This window comes from Rhinatrema bivittatum, chromosome 1 (genome assembly GCF_901001135.1).
Source record: "Rhinatrema bivittatum chromosome 1, aRhiBiv1.1, whole genome shotgun sequence".
Classification (NCBI taxonomy): Eukaryota; Metazoa; Chordata; class Amphibia; order Gymnophiona; family Rhinatrematidae; genus Rhinatrema; species Rhinatrema bivittatum.
The window spans coordinates 420,946,193-420,971,543 of record NC_042615.1 but is presented as its reverse complement, the minus strand read 5'-3'; the positions used below and the strand labels follow the sequence as shown (position 1 = coordinate 420,971,543).

General features: G+C 47.4%; 1 pseudogene; it reads left to right on the top strand.

The window, feature by feature from the left end:
- The first annotated feature begins 343 nt into the window (after positions 1 to 343).
- On the top strand, positions 344 to 2,773 carry LOC115092458 (annotated as a pseudogene).
- Positions 2,774 to 25,351: the final 22,578 nt, after the last annotated feature.

The following is a 25,351-nucleotide window of genomic DNA, read 5'->3' as shown; positions in this document are numbered from 1 at the left end:
GATTGCTACTCCTAGCTTGTCAACTAGCTGATTTATAACAGTTTGTACTGCTCCTTGTGCTGCCTGTGACACATGTGGAAGCTAATTTCTCTTCTTTGTTTAAGTTTCGTTTTCTTGTTCTGATGTTTCTTATTGCTTCATTATTCATACGCAAGGGTTACAAAATAAACTGCAAATAACAGTGACACCTGGAGCCTCAACAGAATAGGGACAGAAATATAGATTATTTTATAACTGAAAGAAAAGTAAAGCTTTTTGCAAACCCTACTGCAGGAGCATCCAAAGCTCCTCATAGGGAGAAGTCCCTGCATGCAATGAGGCAAAACCAGTCCTGGATCCGCCCTGTTCAACTGACCGGAGCAAGAGGGCAAGTTGCTGACAAACATATTGAGGGAGGGGGAGGGGACGGCACACACAGGAGAGAAAGGCCAGTTCATCTCCTGCTGCCTTTCTGAAGCATTTGCTGCTCTCTCTCCTAGAGGCCAGGAGCACTCTGGTAAGTACCTAGAGTCCGTGTTAGTAATCTTGCTACCTTAAAAGAGCCGAGGCTGGTTTCTGAGAGATTTTGTTTAGTGTACCCGTCTCTCTTGTCTGTGTTTGTCTTTCTGTTCCTGAGTTCAGTCCAACAGAGCACGTAGTCACAGGCACAAAAGGGGGCTGAATTAGCACAAGTTTGAGAGCTGAGGACAGTTGCATCATTCATGGAGCCTTAAGCCCTGGCTACTGTCCATTTGGGCATCTTCCATTTCATTAATAATTCAATCATTTTTTAAAACTGTGTATCTCTAAAGCGAAGAGAATATCCCATATTTACTTACCTCATGCTTGGAACAGAGGCTGCAAACTCTTATTTAAATTTCCACAGGAAACTCTTTACCAGTAAAACAGGTTTGTAGATGGATATGATTGTCGAGGGAGAAAAGAGAGCTGGGAATCAGTCAATTCAGTACCAAGAACGTTATTGGCCTTATGGTTTGTGAAAAGTTTGAAAAAGTAGGGCATTAAGACCCTAGCATGTTCAACTGCACAAAATTCCTGAATGAGAGAAATCGAAACTTAGTTTTCCTTTGTTAAGACAAAAGACACTAAGCATGCCATAACCAGCCCAGCACTGCAGAGTTAGACCTAGAGCAGCACTTTCCTGAATCTTCTGCTGAAAGTTCTTTGAGAGAGGCAGTTTTGCAAAGGTGAGAGAAGTTATTGTAGCATGAATTCTAAAAATGGAGTAAGCTTTTTATTGTTATTTCAAAAAGCAAATGCAAAAATGACTTATTGTTGTTTTATATCTTAACCAGATACGAGAAAACATCTACAGAAAGGAGGTTTCCCCACCACTGTCACCATGGCTGTCCGAGGGGGAACTGCATGCATTAAACAATATCTGGTGGTCTTTAATTCCCTCCTGCTGATCTGTGGGATGGTAATTCTGATTTTTGGCTTCTGGATGTGGATCAACAATGGTCAGGCAGAGGTCTTGGACCTGGAGTCGAGTAACACCACTTTCTATAACGCTGTCTACGTTCTGATGGCAGTCGGTGCCTTCATGGCGCTGCTGGGTGCTCTGGGCTGCTTTGGCGCAGGCCAGGAATCACTGAGTACTCTGGGAGTGTTTTTCGCCTTACTCCTGGCAGCCCTGGTTATCGAGCTGGCTGTGGTCACTGTAATATTTGCCAACCAGGATGGGGTGATTGCCATGCTGCAGAATCTTTACACATATGCCTACATCAAGTTTCTGCAGACACAGAAGACATCTCTGGGATTGACCCTGAGGGTGCTGCACCTTGTGCTTAACTGCTGCGGCATGACAGGAGTCCTTGACCAGCTCATCACCAACACCTGCCCTGCGCGGTCAGGACTAGCTGTTTTCACGCTGCAGTCCTGCAGTGCTGCCATCTCTGCCATGTTCCAGAATCAGGGCCGCATCATTATCGGAGTATGGCTCGGGCTGGGTGGGGTGACCATACTGACCCTGGTCTTCACTGCAGTACTGCTGGCAGGGATCCGTGGGAGCAGAGGGAACTGGGAGCGGCTGCAGGAAAGCACCGAACCCATCATCCTGGCTCCGACCTGGCAGTGGCCACAGCAGCAGCCACAGAGCGGCCCGCTGTTTGTTCATACCACACCCGAACCCATGGAAACGAGCCCACCTTATCAGTGCGAGGTGGAATCTGGCAAAATCTAGTTCAGTCTCATAATCACCCCGGATTTGAAGAGGGGAAGCAAAAGAAGGCAATGAGAAGTGAAAATCCAGCATATATTCTCCTTTCAATGGTGTCATCCTCATTGGCATATTTCATGCAAACATAATGCAATTCAACTATTTTTCTTTCCAAAATAAAACTTGTCTCTAGCAAATGTCTTTTGGCTGCAGCATGGGATCTATACACCACTGTTTCACTTCCACCAGTGATCCACCAGGTTTTGAAATTTACCAATCTCACAGTCCTCAGGACTCCAGCCACAGATTACCCCTCCTCCTTCTCTCTGGCTTGTTTACCCCACTAACCTCCCCTCTCAGAATTCCTCCTCCTCATTCACACTAACCTGACAAAACTCACTTTTCACAACAGTGATATTTGCCATTTTGTAGTCACAATAAGTTGTATCTCTTGCAAAGTTGGCTTACAAATTTTCTTTGAATATGTTGAAAACTTTGAAGTGCTTCATGTTGATGTCTTATTTTGCTTTTGTTTTCTGAAAATTTGAAAAACCCAAAGTTGAAAAGTGTAAGATGTGTCTACAGATTAAAGCAAATGACTTGATGCAAAAAGAATGTCTTGGAGTAGATTCCCCCATCTGTGCCATTTCTGGGAATGTACCAGCATGTCGTAGAACAAAGAAAGGGAGGTTTGGGTTGCAGGAAAACAAAACCTCTTAATATTAAGCTACTTCTTTGTATTTGGTGAGGGTCTGTCTATGGTTTGCCTGTGTGAATGAGGTGAGGTATTCTTTGTGTGTAACGCTTCTGTATTCAGTCTGGCATGTTTCCTTTTTCCCAGCCCCTGAGCTAAATACTTGCAGTGTTTCATTTGGGCGAGTTTGTTGCTGTACAAGTCCTGGCAGGTATATGTGAACTTCCTGGATTTGCTCACCAGGAGATCAGCTGGAGGGAGTCCCAGCTAAAATACTCAAGAGTTTTCTGATACACATTTTCAGGATTTCAAAAAGATTTTCTCAACTAAAGAGATTGCCCTGGGGGCGGGAAGAGGCCATGTCTTTGGCCCAGTAAGGGCTTGGGATGTGGTAGAGGTATCGGCTGAGGTGTCTGCAGTCTTGTCAGGGCCCAGGATGAGATAGAGGTGGGCCAGATCGGAGGAGAAAGCATCTTTGGCCTCTACTGGGGCAGCAGCATGGGAAGGAGGCAGCAGCAGGGCCACTTAGGGGAGACAGATTTGCAGCAAGGGTGTGGGAGTAAAGATTGTGAGCCCTCTGGGGACAGAGAAATACTCACAGTACTTGAATGTAATCCATCTTGAAGTGCCTGAAAGGTGGAATATAAATCAGATAGATAAATGCAGTGGAAAGTGAGAGGGCTGAGGAGGGAAAGATGAGTGGAGAGAAAAGTACAGAAATAGTGTGTGAAGAGGGCGAGGGGATGGAGTGTGAGGAGTGAATGGGGGACTGGAGAAGGAGACAGAGGGCTGCTTCGTGGTGTGGGGGTGGTGCACTCGCCAGGGAAAAAATGTACTTGCCATATATGCCTGCTCTTTCCAATCAAATTGCTGTTGGGGGAGGGGTACATGGCAAATGTTCATCCCTGACAAATCAGTTCTGGAGGAATTTTTTATAGCTGCTTATGATAGTGGCACAGACATAGCATTTAGGCAGTAATCCACCTTCCTGAAGAACTGGGGCACCAGGGAGTGGTTTCTGACACCAATTTCCCCCCTTCCATTTTCTCCTAGTTTACTGTTCTTCACCTCAATCTCCCTTTCCGACCCCTCTCTACCTTCTCTTGCCTCTCCTCAGGTTTGATTCAGCTTTTCTCCTTTTCATCCTTTGTGCAGGATCCTGGCTTTTCTACTTTTGTGCCCTGTTTCCCTTCCTGGCTGAGGCTCTTCTGTCACCCCTATGTCCTGTCCTCTCCCAACCCTCAAGGCTGGATGTAGCTCTTAGGCTTCCCCTAAACAAAGGAGGGGGGGGGGGGAGGGGACCCTTAAGAAAATGTGCCACACTTGTGATGAAAGAGTGAAACACATTGCCCAGCCATATCCCATGTCTGTGTCTCCCACTCTGTCCTCTCTACACAGCATCTCCCCTGTCCACGTCCCCTGCACTCTTTCCCTCTTTCTCCTCAGCTCCACATCCCTCCCCTGCCATCCATCTCCTCTCCACTGCTGTGTATACCCTCAGTTTTCTTGTCTTGCTTTCCCTTCTCTGCTCCACATCTACCTTTCTTCTCCCGCTTCCTCTCAACCCCCTCTGCTCAGAAGACCACAAAACCTCCCTCCTCCTCCTCCTCCTCCTCCTGGCAGCAGCTCTGGCGCAGTGAGCGGGTTCCCTCTGGCAGCGGGTGGCCCTGGAAGATGTCCCTTCCTTTGGTGATGGGCGTGGCTCAGCTCCAGCACAGCTCTCTTCTTCTTGTGTGAGGCTGTCACGTCTTTTTTTTAGAGGACAGCAGAAGCTACACACAGTGCCAGACATGGAGTTAGATGCTGGCAACTGCCTAGCGTGCCAAAAACTTAGGCCAAAAAAAGAGACTTTGCACATTTATTTTAGGATCATGTCATTTCACAGAGGCACTACCGTGGCATTCTTGCCCAATGCTCTTTTGTTTTTATTCAGGCTCCAAGGATGAATCCCCTACTTTCTTGAGCTATGGAATGAGTGGAGAGGGACCCCCTGCCTTATGCTCCAGTCCTGCCTATGGGTACCAAATTCTTCAATCCAGCCTTGAGTAGGTTAGGCTGTGCTCATGACTCTCACCCTGTCTGCTGCCTCTAGTTCATAGGCTGAAGCTACATTTGTAATTATATTTCTATTTATTTATTTATGCTTTTCAGGCACTTCAAAGTGGATCACATTCAGGTACTCTGTGTATTTCCCTGTCCCCAGTGGGCTCACAATCTAAGTCTATACCTGAGGCAGTGGAAGGTGAAGTGACTTGCCCAAAGTCAAAGGAGCAACAGCAGGATTTGAACTCTGGTTTCCCTGGTTCACAGCCCACTACTCTTACCACTAGGCAAGGAGGGAGAATGAACATGACACCATGCAAAGGAAGAATGTTGTGCTAGCAGCCTGCAGGCGCATCTCTGGTCACACTCACAGGCCAAAAAAGGAGGAGGAAGGACTAAAAGCCAGGATAACATTTATTTACTTGAGTAATAGCCCACAGCCAGTTCAGGGCAAGTTACAGTTCATAACATCCTAACAAACACAAATGTATAAAATCAGGCATGGGCCTTGCTGGTGGCTGAAAGGAATCAGTAAGTTTTTGCTTGGGAAATTTTCTTTTTTAAAAGTATTAGGGCAAAGTTATCTGTTTGGGAATATTATTTAGTGTGTTTGTGCTTTTCATAGTAAGTAAGGCAGCGAATAAACAGAAGTTAGGCTGTATTTTTAAATAGTAAGGCAGCTAATAAGCAGTAGTTAGTATGTCTGAATATTAAAAACAAAAAACAAACAAAAAATTAATGGTAGCCCAAAATAAGCTAGGAGCAGTGTATACCTAAGTAAAGTTACTCACCTTGGAAAGGTATTAAGGTAGTGTGATTTGGTTTGATTAGGTACCAACATTTGTTAATCAAGAGAGCAGTGAGTCACTCTGGCTGACTAACTGAAGTTAGACTGTTTGTATTTCCCACCCACCCCTAGCTCATCCTTTAATTTATAGGCAGGTGCCACTTTCACACAAAAAAACAAACCAAAAAAAACCCAACCTTATTGAGAGTTTGATCATTCCCCTGTAGCCCCCTACCAGACATATAGTGAATTCACTAACACATTTAAAGGACGTTAGACACATTCCTACTCCCAGAGCAACCTTAAACTTAACTAGGAATTGAACAAATTTGAGATGAAGGCAGCAGTCCAGCACCAAGAGGGGGCCACCCAGTCTTTTGCATCGAGTGCCACATGTATGTTTTTTACCCGCCAGTGAGAAGTTGTACATGTGCATGCGATGCAAAGAGCTCCTGGCTCTCAGAGAACGAGTCCGATCTCTGGAGGCTAGAGTGGCAGACCTGGAATTCACTGTTCCACATGCAGGTCACCAGAGGCAGGCAGAGCTCCGGAGTCTCAATGCATGATTGAGACGATGCTGCAAGGAAGAGGGATTCAGTTTTGTAAGGAACTGGGGAACCTTTTGGGGAAGGGGGAGTCTCTTCTGAAGGGATGGGCTCCATCTTAACCAGGGTGGAACCAGACTGCTGGCGCTAACCTTTAAAAAGGAGATAGAGCAGCTTTTAAACTAGAACAAAGGGGAAAGCCGACAGTCGCTCAGCAGCGCATAGTTTGGAAGGAGGTATCTTCAAAGGTTACTAATGATGCATTAGAATTAGGGCATCCCGACAGTGAGGTTCCAATAATAAGAAAAGTAGTCCAAGTGCCTGTAACTAAAAACTCACCTGAGCTAAAAAATTCTAACTTATCCCTATCAATTAAAAAGCAGAATGAAAATATAAACAAAAAACAAACTTTGAAATGTTTGTATGCAAATGCCAGAAGTCTAAGAAGTAAGATGGGAGAATTAGAATGTTTAGCAGTGAATGATGACATAGACTTAATTGGCATCTCAGAGACATGGTGGAAGGAGGATAACCAATGGGACAGTGTTATACCAGGGTACAAATTATATCGCAATGACAGACAGGAGCACCTGGGAGGCGGTGTGGCGTTTTATGTCCGAGATGGCATAGAGTCCAATAGCATAAACATCCTGCATCAGACTAAAGGCAAAATTGAATCTTTATGGGTAGAAATCCCTTGTGTGTCGAGGAAGACTATAGTGATAGGAGTATACTACTGTCTACCTGGTGAAGATGGTGAGACAGACAGTGAAATGCTAAGAGAAACTAGAGAAGCTAACCAAATTGGTAGTGCGGTAATAATGGGAGACTTCAATTACCCCAATATTGACTGGGTAAATGTATCATCGGGACACGCCAGAGAGATAATGTTCCTGGATGGAATAAATGATAGCTTTATGGAGCAATTGGTTCAGGAACCGAAGAGAGAGGGAGCAATTTTAGATCTAATTCTCAGTGGAGCACAGGATTTAGTGAGAGAGGTAACAGTGGTGGGGCCGCTTGGCAATAGTGATCATAATATGATCAGATTTGAATTAATGACTGGAAGAGGAACAGTATGCAAATCCACGGCTCTCGTGCTAAACTTTCAAAAGGGAAACTTTGATAAAATGAGAAAAATTGTTAGAAAAAAACTGAAAGGAGCAGCTACAAAAGTAAAAATTGTGCAAGAGGCGTGGTCATTGTTAAAAAATACCATTCTAGAAGCACAGTCCAGATGTATTCCACACATTAAGAAAGGTGGAAGTAAGGCAAAACGATTACCAGCATGGTTAAAAGGGGAGGTGAAAGAAGCTATTTTAGCCAAAAGATCTTCATTCAAAAATTGGAAGAAGGATCTAACTGAAGAAAATAGGATAATGCATAAACGTTGGCAAGTTAAATGTAAGACATTGAAAAGACAGACTAAGAGAGAATTTGAAAAGAAGTTGGCCGTAGAGGCAAAAACTCAAAAACTTTTAAAAATATATCCGAAGCAGAAAGCTTGTGAGGGAGTCAGTTGGACCGTTAGATGATCGAGGGGTTAAAGGGGCACTTAGGTAAGGCCATCGCGGAAAGATTAAATGATTTCTTTGCTTCGATGTTTACTGAAGAGGATGTTGGGGAGGTACCCGTACTGGAGAAGGTTTTCATGGGTAATGATTCAGAGGGACTGAATCAAATCACAGTGAACCTAGAAGATGTGGTAGACCTGATTGACAAACTGAAGAGTAGTAAATCACCTGGACCGGATGGTATACACCCCAGAGTTCTGAAGGAACTAAAAAATGAAATTTCAGACCGATTAGTAAAACTTTGTAACCTATCATTATAATCATCCATTGTACCTGAAGACTGGAGGATAGCAAATGTAACCCCAATATTTAAAAAGGGCTCCAGGGGCGATCCGGAAACTACAGACCGGTTAGCCTGACTTCAGTGCCAGGAAAAATAGTGGAAAGTGTTCTAAACATCAAAATCACAGAACATATAGAAAGACATGTTCAGTGGTCCCCAACCTTTTTTGCACCAGAGACCGGCTTCAAGCAAGACCATTTTTCCATGGCCCAGCAGGGCGGAGTGGGGGTGGTGCAGGGGTGGGGCTTTGGTCATATGGGGGCGGGGTTATGAGGGGGTTGGATTTTAGTGCATACATATCATTTAATTCTGACATTTATAATGTGAATGTGACTCAACTCACCATAGGTTCTCACATGCATGACACACTGACCCATGATCGTCAAGGGGCTAGATGTAACAGTACAGTTTGCATCCACGGGAACCCCCCTGACCCACAATAATGGATGTAAAGCAGAATTATGACATTCCCCATACAACTCACCCTACAAAAAAGATATTCTGGTTCTGGTGTCATCTCAGTAACAGCAACTCAAACTCCTTCTATTTCCAGGCTCAATAGCCCTACTTATGAAAAGACAGCAGTTTACCACCAATGCATGTTCTCTTGAGAAAACACAACAAATAAGACTGATACAAACGCTTAATTGCTAGTAAAATATCTCATCTCGGTAACAGACACAGAACCGACCTAACATACTCCCAGGATCTGTAGTAATGCACATAAACTAATCCGCACACAGTTACACCTGTATTATAGAATACACTCAAACAGGAGCAACCCTATCTATGAAAAGGCAACACTATAAATATTAAATCAGGTCCTAAAAACCAATACACCTCTTATTAGGAAAACAGAACTAGCAAGCAGCTATAGATCCCCACACAGAAATAATTTTAAAACTATACTAATAAGCAGAATAAATGTTTCAAAACAGCTATGAACAGAATAACATCCAACAATTAAAAACTCATAAAAACTATTAAACATTCTCCAAACACCAATAAAATATTTCAAAAAAGCAGATATCACATAATATTAAATAATTAAAATGGCAGTCAATCAAGAAAAATAAACTTAAAAAGCCACCTTTACTTACCCCCTCCAGCAGCTCTCCTACTCCCCTTCCATGCAGGCCGTGGCACACACCAGAAGCAGCAGTAGAAGCTAAGCTCTATACTCATGGTCCTCTTCCTTAGTGCCCATGTCTCTCACACACACACCATACTAGTCATGCCCCCATGACCAGTTTCTGTCTCTCACACACCAATCATCTCCCAATCAGTCTTTGGCACATACACACCAGTCACCTTCCTGAACAGTTTCTCTCATGCCATACACACACACAGGCTTCCCACTCCTGTGTTCTGCTTACATATATGGGCTTCTCACTCTCACAATCATTTTCTCTGTCTCACACACACTCACCAGTCTCTCACTCCCATGCTTGTTCTCTCCACATGCACAGGCTTCTCATTCCCATAATCACTTTCTTTCTCTCACACACCCACACACACAAACACACACCGGTCACCTGACCTCTCTCATGCATACACACACACACACACAGGCTTCCCACTCCCATGTTCTCTTTCAGATATACAGGCTTCTCACTCCCATGCTGTGTCTCACACACACCCAAGTTTCTCACTCCCATGCTCACTCTTCACATGCACAGGCTTCTCATTCTCATTTTCACTTTCTTTCTCTCTCTCACACACATACACACAAACACACACCAGTCACCTGATCTCTCTCATGCATTTACATACACACAGGCTTTCCACTCCCATGTTCTCTTTCTGATATACAGGCTTCTCCCTCCCATGCTGTGTCTCACACACACCCAGGTTTCTCACTCCCATGCTCACTCTCTTCACATGCACAGGCTTCTCATTCCCATAATCACTTTCTCTCTTACACACACACCAGTTTCTCTCTCATTTCCATGCTCACTCTCCATGTGCACAGGCTTCTCATTCCCTGAATCACATTCTTTCTCTCACATTCACACACACCAGTCCCTTTCTCACTCACACACCGTCACCTTACCAACCAGACTCTCTCTCTCATGCATGCACACACACACACACAGGCTTCTCACTCCCATGCTTTCTTTCACACACACCCCCACAACACCAGGCTTCTTACGCCCATGCTTTCTCATATACCCAGATTTCTCACTTTCATGCTTTTTCTCTCTCTCTCACACACACATCAGTCACCTCCCTGACTAATGTCTCACGCTCTCACATACACATCAGTCATCTCCCTGAGCAGTCACTTCCATTGTCTCTCACATATTTACACACATCAGCTCTCTGACCAGTTTCTCTCAATCATACACATGCTCTCAATCATATGCTGGCTGGCTGCTTCTCTCTCTTTCTCTCACTCACTTCCTCTCCTCCCCACCCCCCAGCACAAATGGTAGCTGCAGCAGCCTCCTCCTCCAGCAGGCCAAGAAAGAAGAATCCCATCGGCCGTGGGAGGCTCATGCTGTTGTCTCCTTCCCCGATTACAGGATGCTTCGATGGCTCGGGGGCCGCTACTATTTTTCCACGCAGCATGGCTCTTTCTCCTTCCTGCGCACCGCGTATCACTTCCTGTTCCAGGTCGCGGGGGGTTGCGGGAAGAAGAAAAGGCCAGTCGCAGGAGCCACTGCTACTACCACCGCTGCCGTTCCCACTGGGCTTGAACGTACTGATAGCCCGGTGGCAACTGCAGCAGGGAAGGAAGAGCAGCGGGAGAGACCGGGAGCACGCAACACACCTGCCGGTGCTTGGCAGCGCCGCAGACTGGCAAAAGACCCCCAACGGCCCGGTCCTTGTCCGCGGACCGGTGGTTGGGAACCCCTAATGGAACAAAGTCAGCATGGCTTTACCCAAGACAAGTCTTGCCTCACAAATCTGCTTCACTTTTTTGAAGGAGTTAATAAACATGTGGATAAAGGTGAACCGGTAGATATAGTATAGTTGGATTTTCAGAAGGGGTTTGACAAAGTTCCTCATGAGAGGCTTCAAGGAAAAGTAAAAAGTCATGGGATAGGTGGCGATGTCCTTTCGTGGATTGCAAACTGGCTAAAAGACAGGAAACAGAGAGTAGGATTAGATGGACAATTTTCTCAGTGGAAGGGAGTGGGCAGTGGAGTGCCTCATGGATCTGTATTGGGACCCTTACTTTTCAATATATTTATAAATGATCTGGAAAGAAATACGACGAGTGAGATAATCAAATTTGCAGGTGATACAAAATTGTTCAGAGTAGTTAAATCACAAGCAGATTGTGATAAATTGCAGGAAGATCTTGTGAGACTGCAAAATTGGGCATCAAAATGGCAGATGAAATTTAATGTGGATAAGTGCAAGGTGATGCATATAGGGAAAAATAACCCATGCTATAGTTACACAATGTTGGGTTCCATATTAAGTGCTACAACCCAAGAAAGAGATCTAGACGTCATAGTGGATAACACATTGAAATCGTCAGTTCAGTGTGCTGCGGCAGTCAAAAAAGCAAACAGAATGTTGGAAATTATTAGAAAGGGAATGGTGAATAAAACGGAAAATGTCATAATGCCTCTGTATCGCTCCATGGTGAGACCGCACCTTGAATACTGTGTACAATTCTGGTCGCCGCATCTCAAAAAAGATATAATTGCGATGGAGAAGGTACAGAGAAGAGCTACCAAAATGATAAGGGGATGGAACAGCTCCCCCATGAGGAGAGATTAAAGAGGTTAGGACTTTTCAGCTTGGAGAAGAGACGGCTGAGGGGGGATACGATAGAGGTGTTTAAAATCATGAGAGGTCTAGAACGGGTAGTTGTGAATCGATTATTTACTCTTTCGGATAATAGAAAGACTAGGGGGCACTCCATGAAGTTAGCAAGTAGCACATTTAAGACTAATCGGAGAAAGTTCTTTTTTACTCAATGCACAATTAAACTCTGGAAATTGTTGCCAGAGGATGTGGTTAGCGCAGTTAGTGTAGCTGTGTTTAAAAAAGGATTGGATAAGTTCTTGGAGGAGAAGTCCATTACCTGCTATTAATTAAATTGACTTAGAAAATAGCCACTGCTATTACTAGAAACACTAACATGGAATAGACTTAGTTTTTGGGTACTTGACAGGTTCTTATGGCCTGGATTGGCCACTGTTGGAAACAGGATGCTGGGCTTGATGGACCCTTGGTCTGACCCAGTATGGCATGTTCATATGTTCTTAGAGTTATATAGATGAGACCTTCAGGGACATAGTAGCCAAGTCCCAACTTCAGAATGGCAGCCCTGGTGCTGCCTTGGATGAAAAATGTCTCATGATCAGAGAGCATCATCCTGGTGCAGCAGGAAAGGATGCTCTCCATGTGGTGCATTGTCCTTTCACACCAAGGATGTGTCTCCAAGGCCTACTGCCCAGGAGGGAAGGGTTAGGTCGGCCATCATAGTTGGTGATTTATTTATTAGGAATGTAGACAGCCAGGTGGCTGGTGGGCATGAGGATCACCTGGTAACATGCCTACCTGGTGCGAAGGTGGCGGACCTCACGCGTCACCTAGATTTAAGACCGTGCTGGGGAGGAGCCGGCTGTCGTGGTACATGTGGGCACCAATGACATAGGAAAATGTGGAAGGGAGGTTCTGGAAGCCAAATTTAGGCTCTTAGGTAGAAAGCTTAAATCCAGAACCTCCAGGGTAGCATTCTCTGAAATGCTCCCTGTTCCACGCGCAGGTCCCCAGAGGCAGGAAGAGCTCTGGAGTCTCAATGCATGGATGAGACAATGGGGCAAGGAAGAGGGATTCAGTTTTGTAAGGAACTGGGGAACCTTTTGGGGAAGGGAGAGTCTCCTGCGAAGGGATTGGCTCCACCTTAACCAGGGTGAAACCAGACTGCTGGTGCTAACTTTTAAAAAGGAGATAGAGCAGCTTTTAAACTAGAACAAAGGGGAAAGCCGATAGTTGCTCAGCAGCGCTTGGTTCGGAGGGAGATATCTTCAGAGGATACTAATGATGCATTAGAATTAGGGCATACCGACAGTGAGGTTCCAATAATAAGAAAAGTAGTCCAAGTGCTTGTAACTAAAAACTCACCTGAGCTAAAAATTTCTAACTTATCCCTATCAATTAAAAAGCAGAATGAAATTACAAACAGAAAACAAACTTTGAAATTTTTGTATGCTAATGCCAGAAGTCTAAGAAGTAAGATGAGAGAATTAGAATATATAGCAGTGAATGATGACATAGATTTAATTGGCATCTCAGAGACATGGTGGAAGGAGGACAACCAATGGGATAGTGCTGTGCCGGGGTACAAATTATATCGCAATGACAGAGAGGAGCACCCGGGAGGCGGTGTAGCACTTTATGTCTGGGATGGCATAGAGTCCAACAGGATAAACATCCTGCATGAGACTAAATGCACAATTGAAGCTTTATGGGTAGAAATCCCTTGTGTGTTGTGGAAGACTATAGTGATAGGAGTATACTACCGTCCACCTGGTCAAGATGGTGAGAAAGACAGTGAAATGCTAAGAGAAATTAGGGAAGCTAACCAAATTGGTAGTGCGGTAATAATGGGAGATTTCAATTACCCCAATATTGACTGGGTAAATGTATCATCGGGACATACTACAGAGATAAAGTTCCTGGATGTAATAAATGACAGTTTTCTGGAGCAATTGGTTCAGGAACCGACGAGAGAGGGAACAATTTTAGATCTAATTCTCAGTGGAGCACAGGATTTGGTGAGAGAGGCAACAGTGGTGGGGCCGCTTGGCAATAGTGATCATAATATGATCAAATGTGAATTAATGACTGGAAGTGGGACAGTAAGCAAATCCACGGCTCTCGTGCTAAACTTTCAAAAGGGAAACTTTTATAAGAACATAAGAACATGGGGCGCTGTTGAGCGCGTGATGGAGATGGACGTGTGAGTACTGGGCTCCCGTGATTAAGATTTCTTGACCCTGTTTTGGTGCACCCATGAAAGATTTTTGTATCACAAATTATTATTTAGATAGTAGACAATTAACACATATGGCTGCAAAGCGAAAAATGGCGGATCTTAAGCAGTATAGCTACCAGAAACAGCAATCGGAGCAGCAGCCCAAGGGGGAGATGCAGGATCTTGGACTTCAAGATGGCGCTGCCCCCGGGGAAAACCATGCCGCGCTGGACCCGGCGGTCCAGATCGCTGACATCCCTAACCGTGACGAGATATGCGGCTGGTTTATGGACATCTGCAATGATCTTAAGCAACACAAAGCGGAGCTTCTTGCCACCATGTCTGAATTAAGAGAGGATATGACGACGCTGGGCAATAGAGTGGAGGAGCTGGAGCTACGGGTCGAGAGCCATGCGAACAAAATGGCGACGTGCAATACGCAGTATCTACAGCTGCAAAATGAAAACCAAGCCATTATGGAAAAACTTGAGGATCTTGAAAACCGATCATGAAGAAACAACTTAAGGATTCGCGGAGTCCCCGAATCTGATAGCTATAAAGATGATCCAGAGGTCGCACGGAAAATCTGTGCTTTTTCCTTACAGGAGGAACCTCAGCGCAACCATTGGCTCCTGATGCGAACCCACCCGAGATCGCTATAGACAGAGCGCATAGGGCACTTGGACTTCGGACTGATAACCAAGCTAGGGACATTATTCTATGCCTCCGCAGCTACACACAGAAGACACAGATTTATGAAGCCTCTCGAGCACAACCAACCTGGCCATGGGAAGGCAATAATATAGCAGTGTTTCAAGACCTGGCCCCAACCACGTTGCGGAAGCGTTTTGAATTGCGTGAGGCCACCAAAGCTCTGCAGGGCTCTCAAATCCGAAACCGATGGACTTTCCTGTTTGGACTGTCCTTTTCTCATCAAGGCGCATCATATCGAGTTAAATCTCTTCTAGAGGCAGCAGAAACTTTGAAGACCGCAGGCCTCTCGGTCCCCTTCACGGTGCCTCACCCTATAACCGGCTCATCCTCCAGAGAGAAATACCCTTGCTGGCAACTGGCTACTAATGGGCATAGACGCCTTCGCCACCAACAAGAGGACCAGGGACGTTCCATGGACGACCAGGGCTGATTCAGCTATAGATAGGACTGTAAGCAGTGTTTTTCCTCTGTGCTGTTTTTTGCCGGGATATACTAGCTTACTTGGTTGACTGAAAACCCTTAACTGCTACTTGGAGCAGTAGCTATGTTGCTCATACTCTTGCAGACCTCTAATGTTGATTGTTCTTATTGTTCACAAATGTTTACCTATAGTGTTTTCACTGCATGTCATACTAGACGGGGGGGAGAGATCTCTCGGGGGTTCATGCTGATTATATATTGATCTCCAGGCACCCCATAGCCCCCAAGGGGAGGGAATTCTGTCAGAATGGTTTGGCAGAGTATACAAATGTAGTGGGGAATTTGGGGGATAATTACCATACTCAGCTAAAGGCAGTATCGCTATATTTGGTCCACTTGGTCATTGGGATTTTAGAAGTCTCTGGGAATGTTATTGCTTACTTTACTCATGTGAAGATACCTAATATGTAATGCTTAAAATATTAACTTTGAAAGTCAGGGGTTTACAGACCCATTGGAAGCGACAGTTACTGTTCCAAGAACTGACTACTTTACGCATTGATCTTGCATTAATACAAGAGACGCACCTGAGACCGAGACATGTGAAGCTTCTCAATCATAAACACTATTCTATCCAGCTCCATGCACCTAGCTCACTGGGCTCTAAGTATACAGGGGTGGCTATACTATTAGCTAACACTGTAGTTCATGAAGTAATCCATACCTATACTGATCCTGCAGGGCGTATACTGATAGTTACTCTCCGGATAGGAAAAGAATTATTCACTATTGTCAACATTTATGCACCTAATATAGCCCAGCTGCAATTTTTAAGACACCTTGAGGAGTGTATAATTCTACAGACAGATCACCATTTGATAGTAGGGGTTGATTTTAATCTGTCCTTGAAACCTCATCTCGACAATTCCAGAGCAGATGCTGCCCCCACGGGAACGCCTAGGAGTACCCTCCTCCATCTTTTAGACATGTGGAATGTTATGGATATGTGGAGACAGCGTTTCCCTAGATCCAGACAATATACGTTTTATTCCCAGGCCCACTCCACCTATACACGCATAGATTATCTTTTCGTAGATAAATGCATGCAGAATAATGTGCACAGAGTGGAGATAGAGCCGATCACATGGAGCGACCACGCACCGGTATGGCTAGATTTGGAAGTGGCAGATACGTTTCGAGGCACCCAGTACTGGCGATTAAATGAAAGCCTACTTGAGGATGGCCCTTATGTCAAGAGATTGGAGGGTCTACTGCAAGATTTCTTTCACTATCAGAATGAGACAGAATCCTCCCCCACGACGATCTGGGACTGTTCTAAGGCATACATTAGGGAACAGTTCATCTCTAGAACCTCGTACTATAAACGGATTCGGGACAAAAAGCGGACAAAGCTATTACAAAACATCAAAGCACTGTCTCAACAACATATGTCACGACCCTCGCCCCCATATACAAACAGCTGACGGAAACCCGAAATGCATTGCAGCTTCTGGACTCGGCGCAAATCGCTCATGCTTTAAATATTACCAAGCAAACATACTATGAGGGGGGTAATAAGGCTGGACGCCTTCTGGCACGACGTCTAAAAGGTGCTTTGCTCCATAACAGTATTGCTAAGATTAAGAATGCCCAGGGGGTAATGATGACTAATACAGCGGACATTCAATAGTGTTTTGTGAATTTTTATGCTGATCTTTACAAATCTCGCTCTGACATACAACTGCAGGCTATAGACGATTATTTGAATGCTACGACCTTACCTACTCTAACTGCAACACAAGAGGCCCTTTTGGATAAACCAATTACCCTATTGGAGGTTCAAATGGTGATTAAAATCCTGAAAGCTGGCAAGGCTCCAGGCCTCGATGGCCTTAATAACAAGTATTATAAACTTTTCTCGGGCACCTTGGCACCTTTTTTGGTGAACGCTTTTAATTTCCTGCGCTCTGGGGGGAGTCTGGGCCCTCATTCCAATACTGCTGGTATCTCAGTCATTGCAAAACCTGGTAAAGATCCCTCCCTTTGTGGCTCTTATCGGCCCATTTCACTAATAAACCTGGATTTAAAATTACTAGCATGAATACTTGCTGAACGACTCAATGCACTGTTGCCGAACTTACTACATCAAGATCAGGCGGGATTCATACCAGGACGATGTGCCTCTGATAACGTTCGCCGAGCAATTGACCTCATTTGGTGGATGCGTAAAGAAGACGTGCCGAATGTTCTGTTAGCCATCAATGCCGAAAAAGCATTCGACATGGTGCATTGGCCATTTCTGTTCCATACTCTCACCAGAATGGGGTTTGGAGAATACTTCTTGCAGTGGATCCAACAATTATATAAATCACCATCTGCCCAAGTGAAGGTCAATGGAGGATATGGGATCAGCTTCCCCATAGCACGGGGCACCAGACAAGGATGCCCGTTATCGCCTCTACTCTTCGCACTCTTCTTAGAACCCTTCATTAATACCATACGGGCAACTCCCGCTATTACAGGGGTTCAATTGGTTTCGGGCCAGTATAAATTGATGCTCTTTGCCGATGATATACTCTTTACTCTTACTCGACCTCAGATATCTCTGCCTGCAGTTCTGACAGCCATTCAGCAATTTAGTTCGGTCTCTGGTAAACCTAGAGAAATCAGAAATTCTAAATCTCGCTTTATCTGCCCCTGTTGTGCATCAACTTCAAACCCAGCTGCCTTTTCGGTGGACGACTAAACCATTAAAATACTTAGGAGTATATCCAGGCACAGATATCAATCGCTTATATCATCTCAACTATTCACCACTGATAAGGCCGTCGAGAGCGATCTCCTTCACTGGTATAGGGATCCCCACTCATGGCTTGGTCGCATAGCTATAATTAAAATGAACGTCCTTCCTAGATTTCTCTATCTCTTCATCACGCTGCCTATCTATTTGACAAATAGTCTCTTGAGGAGTCTTCAGAGGAAAATTTTTGACTTCAACTGGAGGAAAAGACCACCAAGGATTACTCGCTCAATACTTTACCGCTCCAAAGCTCATGGAGGACTGGGAGTCCCAAACCTGACCTGGTATTATGCCTCTGCTCAACTGAAGGCGGTAATTCAAATACATGCCGGACCTTCTGGTATCGCCCAGTGGCAGGCTATTGAACAACATCTGGTTGGTGAAATGGCCCTCAGCGCAATGTTCTGGAAACCTCGATCTGTTGCGATCCCCCCTGCTGCTGCGCTGCAGGAGGTCTCTTACCTTCCTCCTGAGGCCGCCTTGAAGCCAGGGCCTCGCCTGCGCATCTTCCAGGACTTGCTCCAGGGCCTTAGAGGCCTAGCTGCTCCTGAGGCATGCCTGTGGCTTGCATGCCTCAGCGTTTGGACTTCCTGTTTGGCGACGCCCTTCTCCTAGGGGCTGGCCCGCAGCTCTCCACCTGACTTATAGGACCAGCGATGGGCGGTCCTGGCAAGCTCCTCCCAGGGAGTTGCCTTCTACCTCCAGTATTTAAGGACTGTCTGTTCATTTGCACCGGGCCTTCGATTGTGCATTACAGTTGTCTGTAACCTTGCCGATCCAGGTCCTCCATGTTTCCTGATGTCTGCCTTGAAGTGTTTTCCTGATGTCTGATCCTGAAGCTGCCTGATCCTGATCCAGTTCCGCTTGTCCTGTCCTACGTCCTGTCTGGCTCCTGAGCCTTCTGGCCTGTTGGGCCCTGGAGTGGCCAACAGGAGGGATTCGTCCCCCGGGCTCTGGAGCTTCCCTGCCTGCCAGCCGTAAGGACTTCGGATGTGAGTATCCCAGCATCGGAGTTCCTGTTCGCCTGGGTCTTCCCCGCACCCTCCTTCTCAGCGTGGTCCGCGACCAGCCTTCCTGGGCTGTGTAGGGCGCGTCTGGGACAGGGTGGTCCGCGACTCAGTCCCACGGGTGGGCTGAGTAGGGCGCCCTGATGGACAGTGCAATGTTTCCGTCCAGCCTTGTCTACAGTGTCTGCTTCAGCCCTTGCCCGGATGTCTTCCTCTGCCAGCCGAGGGGGCTTCGGATGTGAGTATCCCAGCATCGAAGTTCCTGCTCGCCTGGATCTTTCCAGTGTCTCGTTTCAGCCCTTGTCCAGATGTCTCCGTCTTGCTTCAGCCTGCTTCTGCCCCGTCTGATGTCTGCTGTTTAAGGACTCTGTCTGCCCTCGCCTCTATCCGGCCTGCTGCCCATTGCCGTTCCCTGCGGCAGGTCCGAAAGGGCCGGGAACAGTCGGAGGACCGTTCATTAGTCAACTTCCCTGTGTTGGCTACCATGGGCATGCAGGTCCGGCTGAGGGTCGGACTCCCTGCTTCTGTTCCTGCCTGCCTGGCTCACCATGCCTGCTCAGCTCACCTCCCACGGTGTGGCCTTGGGCTCCTCCTGGGGTCCTGCCGTGGCCCAAGGGCTCACCACCCGCCCGAGACGATCGCGCCCGCGCGCGCTCGTAACAGAATCCGAAGGCCATGAGCTCGGTGGGCTGTGCTCGTGATGGACTTGTCTAGTTCCAGGATTTTTTCTTTTGTCTGCTTTCGTCTCACGACCTGCTGGAGGCGCCAGCTTCTGCTTTTGCTTACGACCTGCTGGAGGCGCCAGCTGTTTGGGTTCCCACGACCTGCAGGAGGCGCCTGCGCCCAAACCATCGTTTCCTTGTTCCCAGGATGGAGTTCCACGACCTGCAGGAGGCGCCTGCGCTCCTCCTGATGTTGCTGTAGTTTCTGCCCGCCCTCCCCCCCTCTTGTTCTTGCTCTTGCTCTTGCTTCTGCTGTGGGTGTGCTTGTTTCTGCTGTGTGCCTGGGTGTGCTTGTCTGTGCTGCGTGCGTGCTTGTTTGTGCTGTGTGTTGCGTGCGTGCTTGTTTGTGCTGTGTGTTGCGTGGGTGCTTGTTTGTGCTGTGTGTTGCGTGGGTGCTTGTTTGTGCTGTGTGCTGCGTGGGTGCTTGTTTGTGCTGTGTGCTGCGTGGTTGCTTGTTTGTGCTGTTGGCCCTGTGTTGCTTGTTTGTGCTGTTTTCCCTGTGTTGCTTGTTTGTGCTGTTTTCCCTGTGTTGCTCGTTTGTGCTGTTTTCTGTCTTTCGTTTGTTCTGTTCTGTTCCCGCTTGTTGTTTTCCGCTTGTGGGCTCCCGTCCTCCTCGTTCCCGCGTGTTCTTCCCCGCTTCCTGTCTCTCGCCCTTCGCTCTTTCTCCCTTCGCTCTCTCGCTTTCCGCTCTTTCGCTCTCTGCTCTTTCGCTCCTGGGCTCCTTCGCTCTCCGCTCCCTTGCTCTCTGCTCCTTCGCTCTCCGCTCCCTTGCTCGCTGCTCTCTTGCTCTCCGTTCCCTTGCTCGCTGCTCTCTTGCTCTCTGCTCCCTTGCTCTCCGCTCCCTCGCTCTCCGTTCTCTTGCTCCCTCTTTTGTTTTTGTGTGTGTCGGTCGCGCGGTCTCCGTTCGCTCGGTCGCTGCTCGCGCGGTCTCCGTTCGCTCGGTCGCTGCTCGCGCGGTCTCCGTTCGCTCGGTCGCTGCTCGCTCGGTCGCTGCTCCCTCGGTCCCGTGTTCCCTCAGTCTCTTGTTCCCTCGGTCCCGTGTTCGCGTGGTCCCGTGTTTCCTTGGGTTTGGTTGGTCTCTCGTCGTGTTGGTTGCTTGCTTGCTTGGTTGCTTGTGGTGTGTGGTTGTTGCTTGCTTGCTTGCTTGCTTGTGGTGTATGGTTGTTGCTTGCTTGCTTGCTTGTGGTGTGTGGTTGTTGGTTGCCTGCTTGCTTGGGGTGTGTGGTTGTTGTTTGGTTGCCTGCTTGCTTGGGGTGTGTGGTTGTTGTTTGGTTGCCTGCTTGCTTGGGGTGTGTGGTTGTTGTTTGGTTGCCTACTTGCTTGGGGTGTGTGGTTGTTTGCTTTTCTTGCTTGGCTTTTGTTTTTGGTCCCTCTGTGAGGGGGGGGATTCTTTGAGGGGGGGTACTGTTGCGATCCCCCCTGCTGCTGCGCTGCAGGAGGTCTCTTACCTTCCTCCTGAGGCCGCCTTGAAGCCAGGGCCTCGCCTGCGCATCTTCCAGGACTTGCTCCAGGGCCTTAGAGGCCTAGCTGCTCCTGAGGCATGCCTGTGGCTTGCATGCCTCAGCGTTTGGACTTCCTGTTTGGCGACGCCCTTCTCCTAGGGGCTGGCCCGCAGCTCTCCACCTGACTTATAGGACCAGCGATGGGCGGTCCTGGCAAGCTCCTCCCAGGGAGTTGCCTTCTACCTCCAGTATTTAAGGACTGTCTGTTCATTTGCACCGGGCCTTCGATTGTGCATTACAGTTGTCTGTAACCTTGCAGATCCAGGTCCTCCATGTTTCCTGATGTCTGCCTTGAAGTGTTTTCCTGATGTCTGATCCTGAAGCTGCCTGATCCTGATCCAGTTCCGCTTGTCCTGTCCTACGTCCTGTCTGGCTCCTGAGCCTTCTGGCCTGTTGGGCCCTGGAGTGGCCAACAGGAGGGATTCGTCCCCCGGGCTCTGGAGCTTCCCTGCCTGCCAGCCGTAAGGACTTCGGATGTGAGTATCCCAGCATCGGAGTTCCTGTTCGCCTGGGTCTTCCCCGCACCCTCCTTCTCAGCGTGGTCCGCGACCAGCCTTCCTGGGCTGTGTAGGGCGCGTCTGGGACAGGGTGGTCCGCGACTCAGTCCCACGGGTGGGCTGAGTAGGGCGCCCTGATGGACAGTGCAATGTTTCCGTCCAGCCTTGTCTACAGTGTCTGCTTCAGCCCTTGCCCGGATGTCTTCCTCTGCCAGCCGAGGGGGCTTCGGATGTGAGTATCCCAGCATCGAAGTTCCTGCTCGCCTGGATCTTTCCAGTGTCTCGTTTCAGCCCTTGTCCTGATGTCTCCGTCTTGCTTCAGCCTGCTTCTGCCCCGTCTGATGTCTGCTGTTTAAGGACTCTGTCTGCCCTCGCCTCTGTCCGGCCTGCTGCCCATTGCCGTTCCCTGCGGCAGGTCCGAAAGGGCCGGGAACAGTGGGAGGACCGTTCATTAGTCAACTTCCCCGTGTTGGCTACCATGGGCATGCAGGTCCGGCTGAGGGTCGGACTCCCTGCTTCTGTTCCTGCCTGCCTGGCTCACCATGCCTGCTCAGCTCACCCCCCTCGGTGTAGCCTTGGGCTCCTCCTGGGGTCCTGCCGTGGCCCAAGGGCTCACCACCCGCCCGAGACGACCGCGCGCGCTCGTAACACGATCTACATGACAAACAGTACTTTTGACTCCCCCTACTCTCAATACAACGTTAAAGGTTTGGAAGTGTTGGAAATCTTTCATCAGCTTTATTTCATAACACTCAATTCCCACTAGGCCTACATCACAGCGCATTCACAATTTGGAAATCCCTGGGCTTAACCACTATTGGAGCTTTGATGCAAGAAAGACGGATTTTGTCCTACCCAACCCATGTAAACCGTTGTGATGGTTACCTAACTTAATGACGGTATAGAAGAATTTTGAAATAAAATAAATAAATAAATAAATAAATATCTGTACACTGTATTCATGTACTTTTCTCTGTTTGCTAATAAAAGCTTTAAATATATATATATAAAAAAAAGAACATAAGAACATGCCATACTGGGTCAGACCAAGGGTCCATCAAGCCCAGCATCCTGTTTCCAACAGTGGCCAATCCAGGCCATAAGGACCTGGCAAGTACCCAAAAACTAAGTCTATTCCATGTTACCGTTGCTAGTAATAGGAGTGGCTATTTTCTAAGTCAACTTAATTAATAGCAAGACCTTGTGAGACTGGAAAATTGGGCATCGAAATGGCAGATGAAATTTAATGTGGATAAGTGCAAGGTGATGCATATAGGGAAAAATAACCCATGCAATAGTTACACAATGTTAGGTTCCATACTAGGAGCTACCACCCATGAAAGTGATCTAGGCGTCATAGTGGATAACACATTGAAATCATCGGTTCAGTGTGCTGCGGCAGTCAAAAAAGCAAACAATGTTAGGAATTATTAGAAAGGGAATGGTGAATAAAACGGAAAATGTCATAATGCCTCTGTATCGCTCCATGGTGAGACCGCACCTTGAATACTGTGTACATTTCTGGTCGTCACATCTCAAAAAAGATATAGTTGTGATTGAGAAGGTACAGAGAAGGGTGACCAAAATGATAAAGGGAATGGAACAGCTCCCCTATGAGGAAAGACTAAAGAGGTTAGGTCTTTTCAGCTTGGAGAAGAGACAACGGAGGGGGGATATGATAGAGGTGTTTAAAATCAGGAGAGGTCTAGAATGGGTAAATGTGAATCGGTTATTTACTCTTTCAGATAATAGAAAGACTAGGGGGCACTCCATGAAGTTAGCATGTAGCACATTTAAAACTAATCGGAGAAAGTTCTTTTTCACTCAACGCACAATTAAACTCTGGAATTTGTTGCCAGAGGATGAGGTTAGTGCAGTTAGTGTAGCTGTGTTTAAAAAAGGATTGAATAAGTTCTTGGAGGAGAAGTCCATTTGGATACTTGCCAGGTTCTTATGTTACGAGCGCGAGGAGTGCGGTCGCCTCTAAAGCAGGTGAGGTGAGCCCTTGGGCCATGGCGAGATCCAGGGAGGAGCCCCAAGCCCCACCGTGGGAGGTAAGCCGGTGCGAGCATGGAGAGCCAGGCAGGTACTAAAGCAGGAATGAGGAACAGAGTCTAACCCTCGGCCGGACCTGCACGCCCATGGCAACCAACAACACAATGTTGATTGATGAACGGTCCTCCGACTGTTCCAAGCCCTTTCGGACCTGCCGCTGGGTAACGGCATAGGGCGGCAGGCCGGACAGAGGACGAGGGCAGACAGAGTCCTTAGAACACTGAAGACATCATAGATGAGGGCTGAAGCAAGACATCATAGAGGAGGGCTGAAGCAAGACATCATAGACAGGGGCGGGGAAGGAAGACATTGGCACTGTCTCTCAGGGCGCCCTACACAGCCAGCACGGCTGGACTGGTCACGGACCACTCTGTCCTACAGTCGTAGGAGCGGGACGAGCACAGGGAAGAGGAAGCGGTGGGTTACTGCACTCCTGGCAGTCTAGGGCAGGTTGCTGCACTCCTGGCGGCCTAAAGCAGGTTGCTGCACTCCTGGCGGCCTAAAGCAGGTTGCTGCACTCCTGGCGGCCTAAAGCAGGTAGGAACATCCGGAACAAACATCAAGGCAACAGGCAGAGACAGGACAGGGAGCCGTCAAGACAAGCAAGACCACGGAAGACCTGGACTGGTTTGAAGACACAGACAACGGTGAACCCCAATCCGAAGGCAAACAGGAACTGAAGTGAAAGTCCTTTTATACTGCTGTATGCAGGCAACTCCCTGGAAGGAGTTCACCTGGACCGCCCCTCGCTGGCCCTATAACTGTGGTGGAGTGCCGCGGGCCGGCCCCTAGGGAGAAGGGCGTGGCCGGAACCAGGAAATCCAAGCAAACCACAGGCAGGCCTCAAGAACAGTAGGCCTCCCAGGCCCTGGAGCAAATCCTGGATAGAACGCAGGCTTCGGAGCGGCCTCCGGAGGAGAAGGTAAGATACCTCCTGTGGCGCAGCACAGGAGGGATCGCAACACTTATAGCCTGGATTGGCCTCTGTTGGAAACAGGATGCTGGGCTTGATGGACCCTTGGACTGATCCATTATGGCATGTTCTTATGTTCTTAGTCTAATAAATCTGTACATAATTGTACATACTGTCAGCCTTGCTCACAGTCCCATTTGTTTCCTGGGATGAAGAGAGGAAAATCCCACGCACTAACACCTTCCCCAGGTGGAGGCACTAGGTGTCAAGAATGTGAGGACCGACAGAATCTGCCCTAGGGGGGTCCCACCAGATTGCTTCTGGACCCAGGAACACCCAGAGAATTATCGGTGAAGGGGGCATTACACTTGGAATAACCTCCCAGGGGAGGTTGATAGACATTAGAAAAAAAAAAAAAACAGTTCAAGAAATCAAAGCACATCATTAATTGGAATGAAATGAGGGGAAAGTAATAGATCAGCTGAGGTTTTAGGCATTTAGGAGAAAGTAAACTGGACAGACTAGATGGCTCCTTACCTGCTATTGTAGTCTGTTTCTATGTTTTTCTAATGGTGAAGCTTGGCAGTGAAAGTCTGTCAACAAAGATATTAAATAATATCTCCAAATAGTTGAAAGTTGGCAACCCTAGATTAGAGTTGGCAGAGGAAAGAGATTCATAGGGGTGGGGTTGGAGCA